Raw genomic sequence first — 14,424 nt, forward strand, 5'->3', positions numbered from 1 at the left:
TAGGCATAGAAAAGGCCCTGCATCTAGGGTGAGGGCATTTTCGTTAGAGTTTCAGATTTAAAGAATAATCAGTGTTTATTAATTTGTGTGTGTTTTTGTGTGTCTCTGTGTGTATGTGTGTGCAGGTAGCTGTGTATTTCTATCGAGAAATATGAGTGGGGAAGAAATAATAGTGGGGGGTTGAAAGGGAGTTCTCTTTACCACACAACCCTCATTCTGATAGGAAGACTGGAACCTATTGAATCTTCTGACCTATAGAGCTAAGAAAAAGAGAAGGGATAAAGGACTGGGGGAGGCTCCCTTCAAAAGCTGAATCATATATAAGATACTTAGGGATAGAGAAAAAGCATTTATAGTTTGTGATTGGGGGTGGAATGAGGGAGGGATAGAGCACTGGTTTTTATCTCAAGTCAAATTTTGAAGGTAGGAGCAGCCAGCAGCCAGCTCAGTGAATAAGAAAGGGGTGCAAATAGCCTGATTCAGCCAGGGCTGTTGTTATGGCAGTTTATTTTTGTTCTCCACTGTATCTCTTTGCTGTATCTCTCCCCTTGCCCTTGTCCTCTCTTCATTCTGTTTCCACCCACCTCCCTAATTCCTTATACTTAGGGCAGTATAGGCCCAAGCTTCTTTGCCTGGAGCAAAGGGAGGAGAGCAGTAAGCCCAGGCATATCTACTACAGCATTGATAATGTCTGAGAACCAAGACCCCAAGTAACCTGACCAAGTGAGAGGGGAGAGCTTTTATGAAGGGGTATATCAAGAAGTCAATTCCTTATTCTTAAAGAGTAAAGAGATAAGAGTGGGGAATGACAATGCTAATTGTCTTTCCATCACATAAGAAAATGATGAGATCTGATTAATAAAGGTTTGGGAGATGAGAATAAAGGAACTGGAGGGAAAAAGAAAGGTGGGGATAATAGACAATTAAGAAGGGAGGCACTTGAGACCATGAGAAACTAGGGTTACTCCAGGTTATGACTAAAATACCCATGATGTAAAGATGAGAGATGAAGGAAGCAGTTAGGATTCCTACCTTGACCCCTTCTGGGCCTACTTTGATAAGAGCATCCACCCAAACTGATTAAAACTGTGTTCAAGAGAAGGTTGGGTTTATTTCTTTACAGGGTCTGATATCTTGACCTTCCCCCTACATTCACCAGCCACTCCCCAAAAGGATAGATCTAGAGAACTCTAGTTAATGATAAAGATTCCTTTCTGTTTCCAAAGTATCGGAGAGCAGAATATGGCACCTACATAAAAGCACCAGTGTTCAGTCTTTCTCTTCCTCTATCTTTCCCTTTCTTCTTCCACCAAAACACAGCCAAAGGCCTAGTTCTCCCATCTCTATCTTGACACAGATTTTGGTGCTCCTACATGTGACCATCAATATCCTCAATATCAGATCTGAAGTATGGCAATAACTAAAGTTCTTTGGGGTATTGAGGTGATTGTACTGGGTTTCTGAGGGCAGATGAAAGGAAAGAATCACAGAAAAAGCAAATTCAGAAAGAGATTTTCCTATGAATCTGTCTATAGGTGAATGTATGTTATCATTGTGCTTTATATGTGTGCAGTGTTTATATACATATACACATACATACATGCTGAACACATGTAACATGATCATTTTATACATAGGAGATTGTATTATTTTGTATGATTCTATGTACATGTGTGTGTACATTGTGTATGTGGGTGCATGCACACGTGTATGATGATGCCTAAGAAGCTTGCACATGGCATTCCTGTCCTGTTCTCCATGAAGAAACCTTATAAGGCCTGAGTTTCTAGGAGCCGAATACCAAACCTACTGGCTCTGTGCTCCATTCGGAAGGCCGTAAGCTGATTAAGCTGGCTTTCTGACTCTTAGCTGGTTCTGTGGTAGATGGAATGAAGGATGGGAGGGAAGAGGATAAAGGGAACAGCTTTCTAGGGCTTGAATCCTTAGGTTGTAGTGAAGAGGTTATGACTGCTTTTCAGGCCCAAGTGGAGAGGAACTCGGAAGGCGGGAGTCACGCTCAGCACCATGGTCAGGGACCCCGCTTATTACAGAGTTTGGGTTTTCTGCAGGATTTGGGGGCTAAAAAATCAAAGCAAGAAAAAGGAGGGAGAAATGCAGTGGGTGCCTGGACAGGGTGGAGTAATCGAGAGGCAAAATCTTTAGTGGTTCTTTAATATAAGGTTTATGGGAACAAGGTCTTAGGTCTAGTTCAGCAGAAGGAGCTAAATCTTCCAAGAGATTACTGTATTGGGATGAAGATGAACTGGAGGGTGGGGGTCAGTTTGAAATAGGAAATACTCAAAGAGGATACTAAACAGGAAAAGAAACAAACATTCATTCCATTGAGTGAAGTAAATGGATCCTAGGCCTATCAAGTTTCTGATCTTAAATTTGACCAGTTTTTAAAATCATCAGAATTCCATATCATCTACATGTATGTATTTACATTTGTTTTTAGAGAACATGCACATAATCACACATTTGTTCTGTTCATGTGTGTGTGCTTAATTATATGTAAGTGTCGCATATCTTTGATATATTGTCTCGTATTACCTTCTGAGGCACATGAAAAAAAAGTACAATATACTAGTCCATATCTTTTTTTTCAGCTTAAAAAAATAAAAGAAAAGAAGAGACACCGTCTTTCTTTGAAATACAGAATGAGAAAACTGAATTGCCAATAGAGACGATGGGTTGGGGTAGGAGACTAGGGTAATAGTTCATCTTGAATCATCTCCAGAACTGAATTCGAAATAAGCCTCCTCTGCCAGTTAAACCAACCCACCTTGGGAATTTGAGGTGTGCAGACTGGTACAGCCTGGCTCAGTCCAGGATTAGGGGCCTGGCGTGAGCTTGCATTCTCCCAGAACCAGGTCGACTCTGTGATAGCTCAAGGGGACTAAGGCTTTTACCTCGATTCTGTGAAGGGAGAGACCGCCCTAAGAAAGTCCTGGAGCCTGCAGATTGACGGGGCGGAGGAGGAAGGAAGACAGGGGCCAGGGCGGGGAAGAGGTCTCTGTTTTTAAGACTGTCTAATAGCTTGTTTGTTCTCTCAGGGGAAAGTGAGGGAGGGATTGGCCATTTTAGCTCCATCCCCAGTGGGTCTGTCCTGGGCTCAGTGCGTCCAACTTCTGGACCTGGGTTTCCCTAAAAGGGAAATCAAGGGTAGAGGATACTAATAAATAATCTCTGCCCGAATGGAATCCAAATTGGTGCTTTAATCATTTATTTTCTCATAGCAACAACTCGGTGCCTCCCCCACTCCTGGGGGCGCCTCATATACACCGTTAACATTAGCTTTGCCGAGAAGCCATTTTGTGCGCATCGTGCTTAAATTATACTAAAAGCGATTCTGTCTCTCTCTTTGTCTGTCTCCGTCTCTGGTTCTGTCTCTGAGTCTCTTTCTCTTGTGCTCTTGCCTTACTCTCTTTGCCTACCTTTTCACCGTCTCTCAGTCTCCCTCTCGCAATTGCTAAGACTTTGCTCTTAGGGAATGGTCTTTGAAGGACAATGATTCTGCCCCCACTCTCATCTCCCACCAAACACCCCAATAGTCCATCCGCTGCAAAGACTGTCTACTCCAGAAAACGGGAAAGGAGCCGGGGGCCGGGGCACTTGGGGCAAGCCGCCTCTAAGTGACTGAGAATTTCCTCCCAAATATTGCCATATTTTTTCATTTAAACACCTTGGATTCAAATCCAGGTGCTATTCTTTCATGAGACCTTTTCTGGTCCCTTTTCTTCCCCACTGTCTCCTTCCTCAGTTTCTTAGGTTCTTGCAGTGGGAAATTCTGAAGTAGGACTCAGAGAAAAATGTTTTAGGTTCTAGGCCTCTAGGGACAGGGGAAAGAACTAGATCTGCTAAGCTGCTTTCTTTTCTAGGAATCAGAAAAAGAAAGCAGACGATGTTTGAATGTGCTTTTGTTCTTTTAATTTTTTAGGTAGAGAGGGGAACACGGGGTGGTTATTTTTCAGTTGGCGTAGTGGAGGAAATTTACTGTTTTTAAAATAATTGTCCATACAGATAGAACTGTATTAGAAGGGAAAGTAGATTTCCCTTCTAATCTAGTGTTCTGGCAAAGAAATGTCCAAGTCTACCCATTCTTCAAAAATATTGCTGCTCTCACTAGTAGATCTCTCTAGATTTTCCTCTAGCCAACTGTGGTGTGGGCCTAGAAAACCATTGGAGAAGAGATTGGGGAAGAATAGAAGGGAGACTATGCAATCATCCATCTAGTCCAAACTCTACATCTAAATCTATAGACTAATTTGATGATATCTACAATAACTATGAACCTTTGGCTTCCCAAGCCATCAACCTTGGGTCAAAGAATCAGCAACAATAGGAGAGGGGAAGATACAGGAAATGTCTTTAAGAGTTGGCAGAGAAAAATTATTTTTTCCATACTAAAATCCTCTTCTTTGTAATATACCCACAGAGAACTAATAAAAAAAAAAAATTAAGGAGATATCTAGGTGTTCAAAGCAGCTGAGATGAAAATTCAGGGATATGGTTTCAAGATCCAAAACTCCTCTTCTTCAAACATCCTCCCAATTAAACTTTCAAATTTTAATGGGCTAAGTTCTGCCTAAGTAAGACTACCTTGAGAAAACAAGTCTAGCTATCCATATTATAGGAAAAAAGAAAGCACTGGAATAGAGGAGAAGCAATTCAAACTGGGAGTGACTGATGTGAAAAGACTGAGGAAGGGAGCAATCTTCCCCCACTACTGGAGTTTTCAATTCCTTAATTGAATTCAAGGGGCAATGACTGAATTGTCCCTGATTTTACCTATCATCTCTACAAAGATGACTTTAAAAAAAAAAAAAAAAAAAAGATGGGTTAGAGGAGGCACTGGGAAAAACCTATTAGAGCCCTAAAAGTCTTGAAATTCGTTTTCCATCAGTAATGAGATTTATGAAATAATTGATTTAGGTCACTGGATGTATAATTAGTCCTAGGGCCACACTTGCAAGGTTTAACGATTAAAAGTGGGAAAACCGAACTCTTGGAGAGGGAAGGGTGAACGTGCTTTAGTGTGTTTTTTTCTGGTCTAGGTACCTAAACAAAATCTACATTCCCTTCATTATTTTTGCCAAATGGAAAGGTACACTGATTGATGTGACAGGATGAGAAAATATTTACTTGATTGGAGCTTTAAAAATAGAGAACCCACGTACTGATGTTTTCTGTGAAACACTCTAGAGTGGGGTGAGACAGGAGTTTTAAACGTTTTTCCACTTACGACTCCCCAAGCCTGGGAAAAGTGAGAGAGGAAGGAGATAAACTGCATCAGCATTTTGTATTCTCTAGGGAGAAGCTTTCCATTCTGCAGCCTGACTCACAGACACACGTGCCAACCTGGGCAGATACATATATTTGCACACCTACAAGCCTCATGCAGTTGTTCTGACACACACATAAGCATTGGATGCATATATAAAAATCCTGACACATTCGTGCATATACATTCATAACCCACACTCCACCACCACCACCACCACCACACACAACACGCACACTCGCATTCATACTTTCCTGAGGCTTCTCGCTCCTTTTCTCGTGACTCCATATATCAAATTGGTTCTGTTGTATGGAAATCTCAGTCTGCATAGAGAAGAATGTGGATCCTGAGGGGAAGGGGAGCGAAATTAACTGGAATGGGACTTAGCATCATGTCCCTCACAAGAGACAAGCGTGAATCTTTCCTCTGCAGCTGAAGACCTCCTCTTACCCCGGGGGGCCAGTGAACGCCAAATCCATTGTAAAGTCTGGGTCCGGCTGAGCGCGGGAAGGGGACCTAGATTTGAATGCTGGGCCCCTGATTGGTCTGGGTCAGGTTGACGTCACTTCCCCGCGGGGTGATTACCATCAGAAAAGAGGGCTAGTTGGATAGTGGGCGGGGGTGGGGGGTGCTCCCTGTGTGCGCGGCGCCTCGGGACCTCAGAGCATGACCTGCATGCAAACCGACCGCTTCCTCCTAGTGGTCGGAGCCCCCCCACTGGGCAACTCGGGAGGCCCAGAAAGCAACTCCAGGCAGCCCCCCGGGAACTGCCCGGGCTCCAGGAGGGAGATGCAGGGCGCTCAACTGATGTCCTCTCTCTCTCTTTCTCTCTTTTTCTCCTTTTGCTCTTTTCCTTGCTTTCCTGGGGGCAGGAGCAGCCCAAGAGGTCGCCTTTCCTTACCAACCAGCCCTCTCCCAACCCAACACGTCGGGCGGGCTCCGGAGGCGGCGGCCAGGGGGCCTACGGGATCGAGGCCCGTTTCTCTCTTTGGTTATCTAGCTGTATGAGTGTTATTGAGCTATCATAAAGCTAGATAACCGAAAGTAGAAATGACTTTCACAACTTCTCCGAGCTGGGAGAGCCCCCCCTCCCAACCTACCACCATCGTCTTCACGTCCCCACAATCCCCGCCTTGTCCCAGGCGGAGAGGAGGCGGCGGTTGCAACGGAGCCTAAGGACCCAGGAACACGACTTACCAAGTAGAGGCCCCGGGCGGCCCCTACCCAGAACCAGGTACCCAAGCTCTCTATCTTTCTGTTCTCAGATTTCTGTGCCAGATCCCAGCTCCTCGACTAGGGGAAGGAAACTTTTCCCTTGCCTGGGACTTGGCTTCTTTCTTTGCTAGTCAATCCTTTGGTAAAGGAACCCGAGGAACTGGGTGGGAAAGGGGGGTGGGGGGAGTCTGGAAAGAGAAAGGGGAATGTAAGTGGGGAGGGAGGAGATGAGGTTGAAGAGGGGTCGCTGATGGGAGGGAGACAAACCCTTTTTCTTCACCCCATAAATCAGGTTGGAACAATCTGTTCCACATAGCTCAGGACTGGGATTTTCGGATGCAAATAGGGCGGGAGGGAGACGGCGGCCGAGGCTGGGCGGAGGGGGGTGGGGGAGGGCGGGGAGTGTGGAGGGGTGTGAAGGGGCGCCGAGGGCTCCACTCGGTTCTAACAATGCGGCCTTTATCGAATTATTCTGCGAGTCAAACCTGGAGCCGCATTAGCATGCGGCTTCGGTTTTTGATCGGGCTGGGGGCTCAGCCCTCCCTAAGCTTCGCCCCTCGGTGAGGTCAAGTTCTTGATAATTTGATCACTTTTCATGGGCTTTGGCAGCTGCCTTTGTGTGCGGTTGGGGGGTCTCTGTGCAGCGTGAACCGGAGCAGAAATGAAGGGGAGTCTGCTCAATAGAAAGGGACTGGGATCCTGGGGGCAGCCCTCACTGCGGAGACTTTCCCTGCATACAAACTATCTGTTTGAGCCGGACTCCGGACATCGCCCCGCGCCCCTCCCCTCCCCCTCCCCTGCTTCCCAAGTTGCCTGAATGGTTAACATGCATAAAGACTGCTTCGCTCGCCTCCCCCTGCAAAACCGAGAAGTCGCAACATAAGATGTATTACAATGTCTAGCAAATAAAAAAGCAATTGGGGGAAAATCTGCATTCCGTTCCCATGGTAACGCAAAGCAGCGAGCGTTCTGCCACGCAATCTCCTGGCACATTTTAGCAACACATTGGGAGAAAGGCGAGCTCCTGCCTGGACGGCTTTGGTCGAAACGACCCCCTGGCCCCCTATATCTCTCCCAGCTCAGGAGGGGTGTGGGGTAGCATTGTAGGTTGGGGGGGGGGGGCGGGCGGGAAGTTTTTTCAGGGCAAGGAAAAGAAATTCTAGTCCTGGTCTCTGAGTGCAGGATTGAAAAGACAGGTTGGGGGGCGGAGGAGGGCAGGGACTCCAAGCAGGTCAGGTCCGGAAGGTCCCACGATCCTCCTTCTCTTGGAGCTGAGGGTTTGAACTTTCCTCCAGGTCGCTTTCTAATATCCTTGGGCCGCAGGGAACTCCAGGTTTATTTTTGAAACTAAATGATTGAATTCTTACTGTAGCATACCTGGTTGTCTCGCTGGTAGAGAATAGTTTGTCCAAGTCCCTCTGGAAAGAAAAGATCTGGCTAGATACTCAACTCTGGACCCTGGAGTGTCCCCTAAGGTATATCTGACCTCTGGCAGACAGGCAGGCAGGCAATCGCATAGATAAGTCCAACCTAGATGTCTGCAGGTGTGTCTTATTAGTGGAGGAAAGAGGGGAGGGGGGAAGGGAGAAGATTCTGATGCTTTACATATCAGTGCTTCTGTATATTGGTGTATGATTTATATGGGTGTATTTACTCATTTGCTTGCAACTCACACCTTTTTAGTGGACCCCAAAACTTATTCACTCTTTCTTAGTAAAATATTTCCACTTCTCCCCTCCCCCCAAGCTTCCAAATCCAACTTCTTTTTTTTTTTAAAGACTACTGTCTTTTCCTGACCTTTCTCTTGTGAGAGGGATAAATAAAAAGAGTTACTACTCTTAAGTCCTTCATGTAGTCATAACTTTCTTTTCTACAGTTAAATGGAAAAGAGAAGAAATATCGGTAAAAAACTGATCTTTGTTTTTAATTTCACTTCTTTTCCCAAAGTATCTTGAAGTTAGGAGAGAACTGTTGACTCATTTTTCAAAAGAAAAACTGGATCACTTGCAAAAAGCTGATCTGGGATCATAGTCAGGCGTAGAGGGCATTGGATTCCCTGAGATGCCCTGACTTTCATTTTTCTCTTTTCCACCCATCCTTTATACACATATTTTTCAGGGTTTGATACCAAAGTAATTTAGTGCCTTCATTTGTCTACACTGCTCAAGTTTTTTTTTGTTACAGAAGCTGAAAAACAATTCTGAATGGCACGATTTGGGAGGACAATGGAAGGGATCCTGTGCAAATAAGAAAGTGGCTCAACGGCTTTCATTCAAAAAAGCTGTTGCTACCAAGATGCACTTGAGAAATGAACCCATCTTCAGGGCCAACAATATGGGCCACTTGGGTTGTTGAAAGCGCTTTGGAAAGATTTGCTGTGTAATCAGAGCATGCTTCTAATCGAATCTTCCGGTGTAGACCCTCTGCACGTTGTGATCATAAATGGTGAGGGAAGAGGAAAACAAAGCAACTTTTCATTCTAAAAAATCTTATCAGGAAGGGTGTGAGTGTATGTCTGTCTTCTTGTCTATATGTGTCTTTGTGTCCGTGTGTGTCTGTGTGCCCACGTGTACTAAGGACACTGATGTCCGGTACTTTTGGTAGTTGGGTACTTCTAATCAGGAATTGACAGCAATCCTCAGCCTGGTTCAACTTAAGTTATTTGCTCGATCTACATTTGTTAGGTCCAGATCCTTTTTAGTGACCCTCTCCCCATTATCATCCAGGAACTCTTTCCATACTGTCTTTGTAGAGGAAGTTTTGGATAGAATCTTGGAACTCCAACCTGTTTTAATCCTGAAACACTCTACGCGCCTGGAAGGAGCGAAGGATTGACTAATTAAATCTGAATTCAGCTCTAGAGTCGAGTCCCTTTACTCAGAGATTTTTTGGAGGGAGTATAACTCCCATAGGTTTCTGAACGCCATAGGTTGCAGGGCTCAAGAGAGTTTCCTGCCCAGCTATCCAAAGGTGAAGGGAGTTCACAATTGACAGGAGCCATTGAAAAGGTTGAAAGAAACTGAGGACCTGGATCTCGTACGGAATGGAGCCACCCCACGATTATCTCTAGGCTATGCCGCTTCTCTGTCCCTCTCCCCGCCCAGCAAAACACTTGCCTGGGCTCAGAGCGAGCTTTCGCACTAATTGCTAGGGCTCCTGGTTCCTGGTGGGTCAGCAAGTTACACCACTGAGCTTCCCCAGTGCCAGGGGGACACTACGGGAAAATGAAACCTGGGCCGCGGAGACGGTAGCTGCCTGAGCTAATGCCAGCGAGGCCTCCCAGGGCCAGGCCAGGACGCTGAAAAGCATGAAGGGTCGGAATTAGACTCTCATTTAGCGAGCGTTACTAATCCGAAGTTACAGCGCTAATTCCCTGATCCGCCAGGTCCCACACGCAGCGCCCGGATTAGAGGCGCAGAGCTCGCCCTCACACCTCCCCCTCCACCCCAAACGGAGCTCAACTGGGGCACCCGAGTCTGCAGGATCAGGGTTAATCCTTCTATCCGCACCGGGCGAGAACGTGCCACGGGGCTGTCCCCGAACCAGCTGGAGTTTACATGCTTGAGGCGCTCGGGGAAAATTCGGAAAGGAGGCGGAGGCGGAGGCCAGTTTTCACCCTGGAAGCACCGATTTCAAGTCCTCTATTACTGAAACTAAATCACCTTTCCTATATAGAGCCCAGTCGAGGAATACACTGCTGAATAATATGCAAAAGAATTACGCGGGGTTTTGATGTTGTTTTAAGTTTTTTCACTTCTCAGCCACCACGACCCGTGGCCTGGGCTAACACAAAATTCAGAAAGTTGGCAAGGATCCTGTGTGATTTCAGTTTTCTCTCCAGATATCTTCCTTTTCTATTTTGGGACTTGGTCTTGATCGTCTTAGCCCCTCTCCTCCATTCTTCCCCTAAAGTCTGTAGAAAGAATGACCAATCAGCTCAGGGGAACTGGGTGGGATGCTCGTTACTATGGTGATGATGAGGGGTCTAAATTCCATCCCAAGATTCGTGAATGGGAATCTCACCTATTCACAAAGCAATCCTTATTCTCCGCCTGGTTAGTGTGGCAGAGAGGTGCATAGAGGTGGAGAAAGCTAGGACTAAGTGACCTCATCATCGGAGCTGCTCAGGTTCCCGGAGGTATGGGATTCATTCTATGAGATTCCAAGTCAAATAGTTATGGGGCAGATCAGAGTCTTAATGACTTGGCAAAGGACAGGACCAAACTGGTTAACAAGGGAGAAGCTTAAGTTATTTCTACTCAGTGTAAACCATACATCTTACTCATAAAGAAAATAGTGTGGAGGGTTAGAGAAGAACTTTTGACTCATGTCATTTCTAAGGTTCCTCCATCCCACTTCTTACCCACTTCCTCTTTCCTGACATCTTCCCTCCCAAGAGCCAAATTCCTTCAAGTTCTGGAAATTAGTCTCTTGGATTCATCTTCAAATGAAACTTCCATTGTCATTTCAAACCCATTCCAAACACTACTCTTTCTTAGGGAGATAAGTAAGAGCAGGAAGTGTAGAGCTGTTGGGGATGCAAGAATATTCATACTGTGGAGACAGAAGAACCAAGTCCCAGAGGACTTTCTTGAACCCAGATTTTCATCTCTCCCACAGACAGCTGCAGTGTATAGAACTCCTCTCTCTGTGTCTGTGTCTCTTGTCTCTCTCTCTGTCTCTCTGTCTGTCTCCCTGACTCTCTGTCTCTCTCTCTCTCTCTCTCTCTCTCTCTCTCTCTCTCTCTCTCTCTCTCTTTCTCGGGATGGGGGTGGAATTTGAACAAAATCCTGGTCAGTTGTCTCTTAGAATGGGCGGTTGCCTGTTCCTATAGAGATTTACTCTTTCCCTCCACCCGGGTCCAGGCTTAAGCACCACTTTAAGTGGGCTCCGCTCATTCACTGCCAGGCCCCTCACAGCAATTGAGCCGGCAGGGGTTTGAAAAGAGGGCCAGGGCCTCAATGACAGGACCTTGGGCCAGGCTAATTGGTTTTGGTTCAAGGGGATATTGGATTTGTGAAAAGCCCCAACCTGCTTTTCCCACGCCAGAAACCAAGGCATTAAGGAAAGAGTCAAAGTGGGTGTGGCCAGAGGAGAGAAGGGATACCAATGTGGCTTCAGCAGGTGATATCCCAATGGAGACTTAAAGAACCTACCTATTTCTTATAGGTTAGTGGACCATGTTTGTGTGAGTGTGTGTATGTCTGTATGTACATACAGGATTAAAAACTACAGAGAATCAATTACACATATATAGTAATAACTAACCTGGATCTGAGACCTTCTAGAATTATTTTAGGAGAGAGCACTTTTATAGGGACCTTGACACAATATTCCTTGTTGAGACTGATCCCTCTGAATCAATGATGTTCAATATTGACCAGAATGTATAATGGGGAGATAACTCTATTCTCTTAATAGAAGAACCTTTATTCTAACAAGGCAATAAACACTAAGTTTCTCCTGTGGGATATGGGTAAATCCCTGACCTCCATACCAAGGTTGCTAGTAAAGCTCAATCATACGATTATCTGAAGATTCCCACACATAGATTTTCTGGGTTAAGGAAACAAAAGATTCATGTTGTCTCTTTGCTCAATTGTAATTGGTTATTACAATGGAATCCTCTATATGTTCATATTCTAAAGGGTAAAATGTTTTGGTATGGTTTTAAACCATCATTATTGCTAACAATAATAATAATCTAAACATGGTAGGGCATGCATCTGGAGTTACTGGGGCTATATAAGTGTCTACAAAATGAATGTGCATACATGTAGAATACCTATTCTCATAAAGACAGAATCTTAATAAAGAGCTGTGCTCTCATAATTAAAATCTGTGATTATGATGTTAGGCATGACAGTGGACCATTAGAAACTATTTCCATTTAAAGTCACCTATTGAATTAGATCTATTTTTCATGGTTCATATTGTGAATGTTGGTATCAGACTTTATATATAATTCTCAGCTTAAAAAAGTTTTTTAGTCCACAAATGCCATTATCTTCCCACTCCATGTATATGATAGCGAGAAGCATAAGTAGTCTTTTAAAAGGTATAGAACAAATTGTATACCAGAGCCACATATATACATGATTACAGCACTACATATGTGTGTCTAATCTGTGGAACCTGATTAATTCTCACTTCACCAATCCTCAAGTATATTAAGTTTCCTTTTTAAAAATGACAAGAACTATGGTATGCTAGTAGTCTCAACCCACTTCTCTAGCATCAAGATTTCCTAGCAGGGTGCTAGAGTGAAGTCTTCTATTAGGCAGACTTCATTAATGTTACCAAATATACTCCAGCACATTTACTAGTCTACTATGAAGTATTATCATAAATAATTAAAATTAAACTGCACTTGTCAAAATAAATGAACAAAGTACAGTTAGTGATGTCTTTGCCTTGATTTGATCGCCTTGGGTTTGCTTATTCTCTAATTTGCAAGGGGAAAAAAGAAAAGGCTGGGGAGGAAAAGGAAGAGTGTGATAGAGAGTAAAGAAAGAGATTCAATAATCTGCAATTGAGTTTCTAGTCATTAGTGTGACTTAGTGAGGTTGGAATGCATGCTCTAATGACAACTTATAATGAATATAGAGGTGTGGATGCTGAAGGAGGGATTTCTTTGTTTACTGAGAAATGGCCATGGAGAAGGAAAGAGTATTGCTTTGGGGGGATTAAGATTTGGGATTTTTTAATGGAAAACTGTTCTCCTTTTCTGAAGTTAGCTAATTTATTCAATTCATACAAGCCCTCCTTTACATCCACATAAGATTAACCAGGACTCTGTGATGGGATGGGATGTGTGTGTGTGTGTGTGTGTGTGTGTGTGTGAGAGAGAGAGAGAGAGACTTTCTTATAACCATTCCCACATGTGCCCTGGAAAATTATGCCCACCCAGCAATAAAGAATGCTCACATTCTTGATACAGTAGGCTAGTAAAAATATCATAATACATTAGTAGACAGTAGATTTTTGCATTTATCTATAAGGTTGTATTGTGATACCTTAAAATGTCATGTCTGAATGTGTATGTCTGCCTAAGCCAAGGGTATTTGTGTATATATGATGTGGTGGGGCTTGTGTTTAAATATTTTACCTTCCAATGGGTACAGAAGTCAGTTTGGTAATTAGATGGGAGAAAGGGCCTCAGCCTCTGTCTGGGCTACAGCTAAGAAAGGTCTGTTCTCACCCTGAGTTCTGTTAATGAGCTAGGGACAGGTAAGCATCACACATTCCAACTTTTCTGCCTTCAGCAACATCAAGGAAACAGTGATGAGCTATTAATGGAAGGTGATGGTCCTTGTGCTAATTAGTGCTCCCTTTCAGCTTTTACCTGCATATGCACAAGGTTGACTTGCTTTTCTAAATCTAGTCCAAATCCAATATCAGTCCAATTCTAAATCCAAAAAAGCCCAAATATTGTTTTCTTTAACCAGGATCATTTTGGGAGAAGGATGAATGAAATTATTTTCCCCATTTCAAAGTATTTGGGGTGGGATGCTTTTTTTTTTTTCACATGCCAAGTCCCTGGGCCAGGAAATAGTAGGAGAGGTGAGCTGCTTTGAAGGAGTGGGCCCCAAATAGCTTTCCTTGTCCTTCCCTAGCATCCTCTCTGGGTTAGGTTAGGTAAAAGTTCACAGTCCCTCACACCTTATGCTTTTAAAAAATGGTTTAAAGACCTACTCTATAGGGAAAAGGCAAAGAAGGAGATAACAGCCTTGGGTAGTGAATAAAAAGCTTAACTCTATTCCTGTCATTCTCTCTCTCTCTCTCTCTCTCTCTCTCTCTCTCTCTCTCTCTCTGTCTTTCTCTTTTTCTTTCTCTCTCTCTTTTTCTGCCTATCTCTCTCTTTCTCTCTCTCTGTCTCTCTGTCTGTCTCTCTGTCTTTCTCTCTTTTTCCGTCTCTATCTCTT

General features: G+C 44.2%; 1 long non-coding RNA gene across 6 annotated transcripts in view; it reads left to right on the forward strand.

Annotated features, from left to right (window-relative positions):
• LOC116421863 overlaps positions 1-14,424 on the forward strand; it is a 54,747-nt gene that overhangs the window by 4,771 nt on the left and 35,552 nt on the right. For 3 of the 6 annotated variants that reach the window (XR_004232440.1, XR_004232444.1, XR_004232446.1), the window contains exon 1: positions 7,616-8,944. The exons of 1 other annotated variant lie outside the window; for it this stretch is intronic. This is a non-coding gene — a long non-coding RNA (uncharacterized LOC116421863). Of the gene's footprint in view, positions 1-2,618; positions 6,519-7,615; positions 8,945-14,424 lie in introns of those variants that run through there. 2 more of the 6 variants (XR_004232441.1, XR_004232442.1) reach the window with 2 other exon arrangements.

This window comes from Sarcophilus harrisii, chromosome 2 (assembly GCF_902635505.1).
Source record: "Sarcophilus harrisii chromosome 2, mSarHar1.11, whole genome shotgun sequence".
In the NCBI taxonomy this organism is placed as follows: domain Eukaryota; kingdom Metazoa; phylum Chordata; class Mammalia; order Dasyuromorphia; family Dasyuridae; genus Sarcophilus; species Sarcophilus harrisii.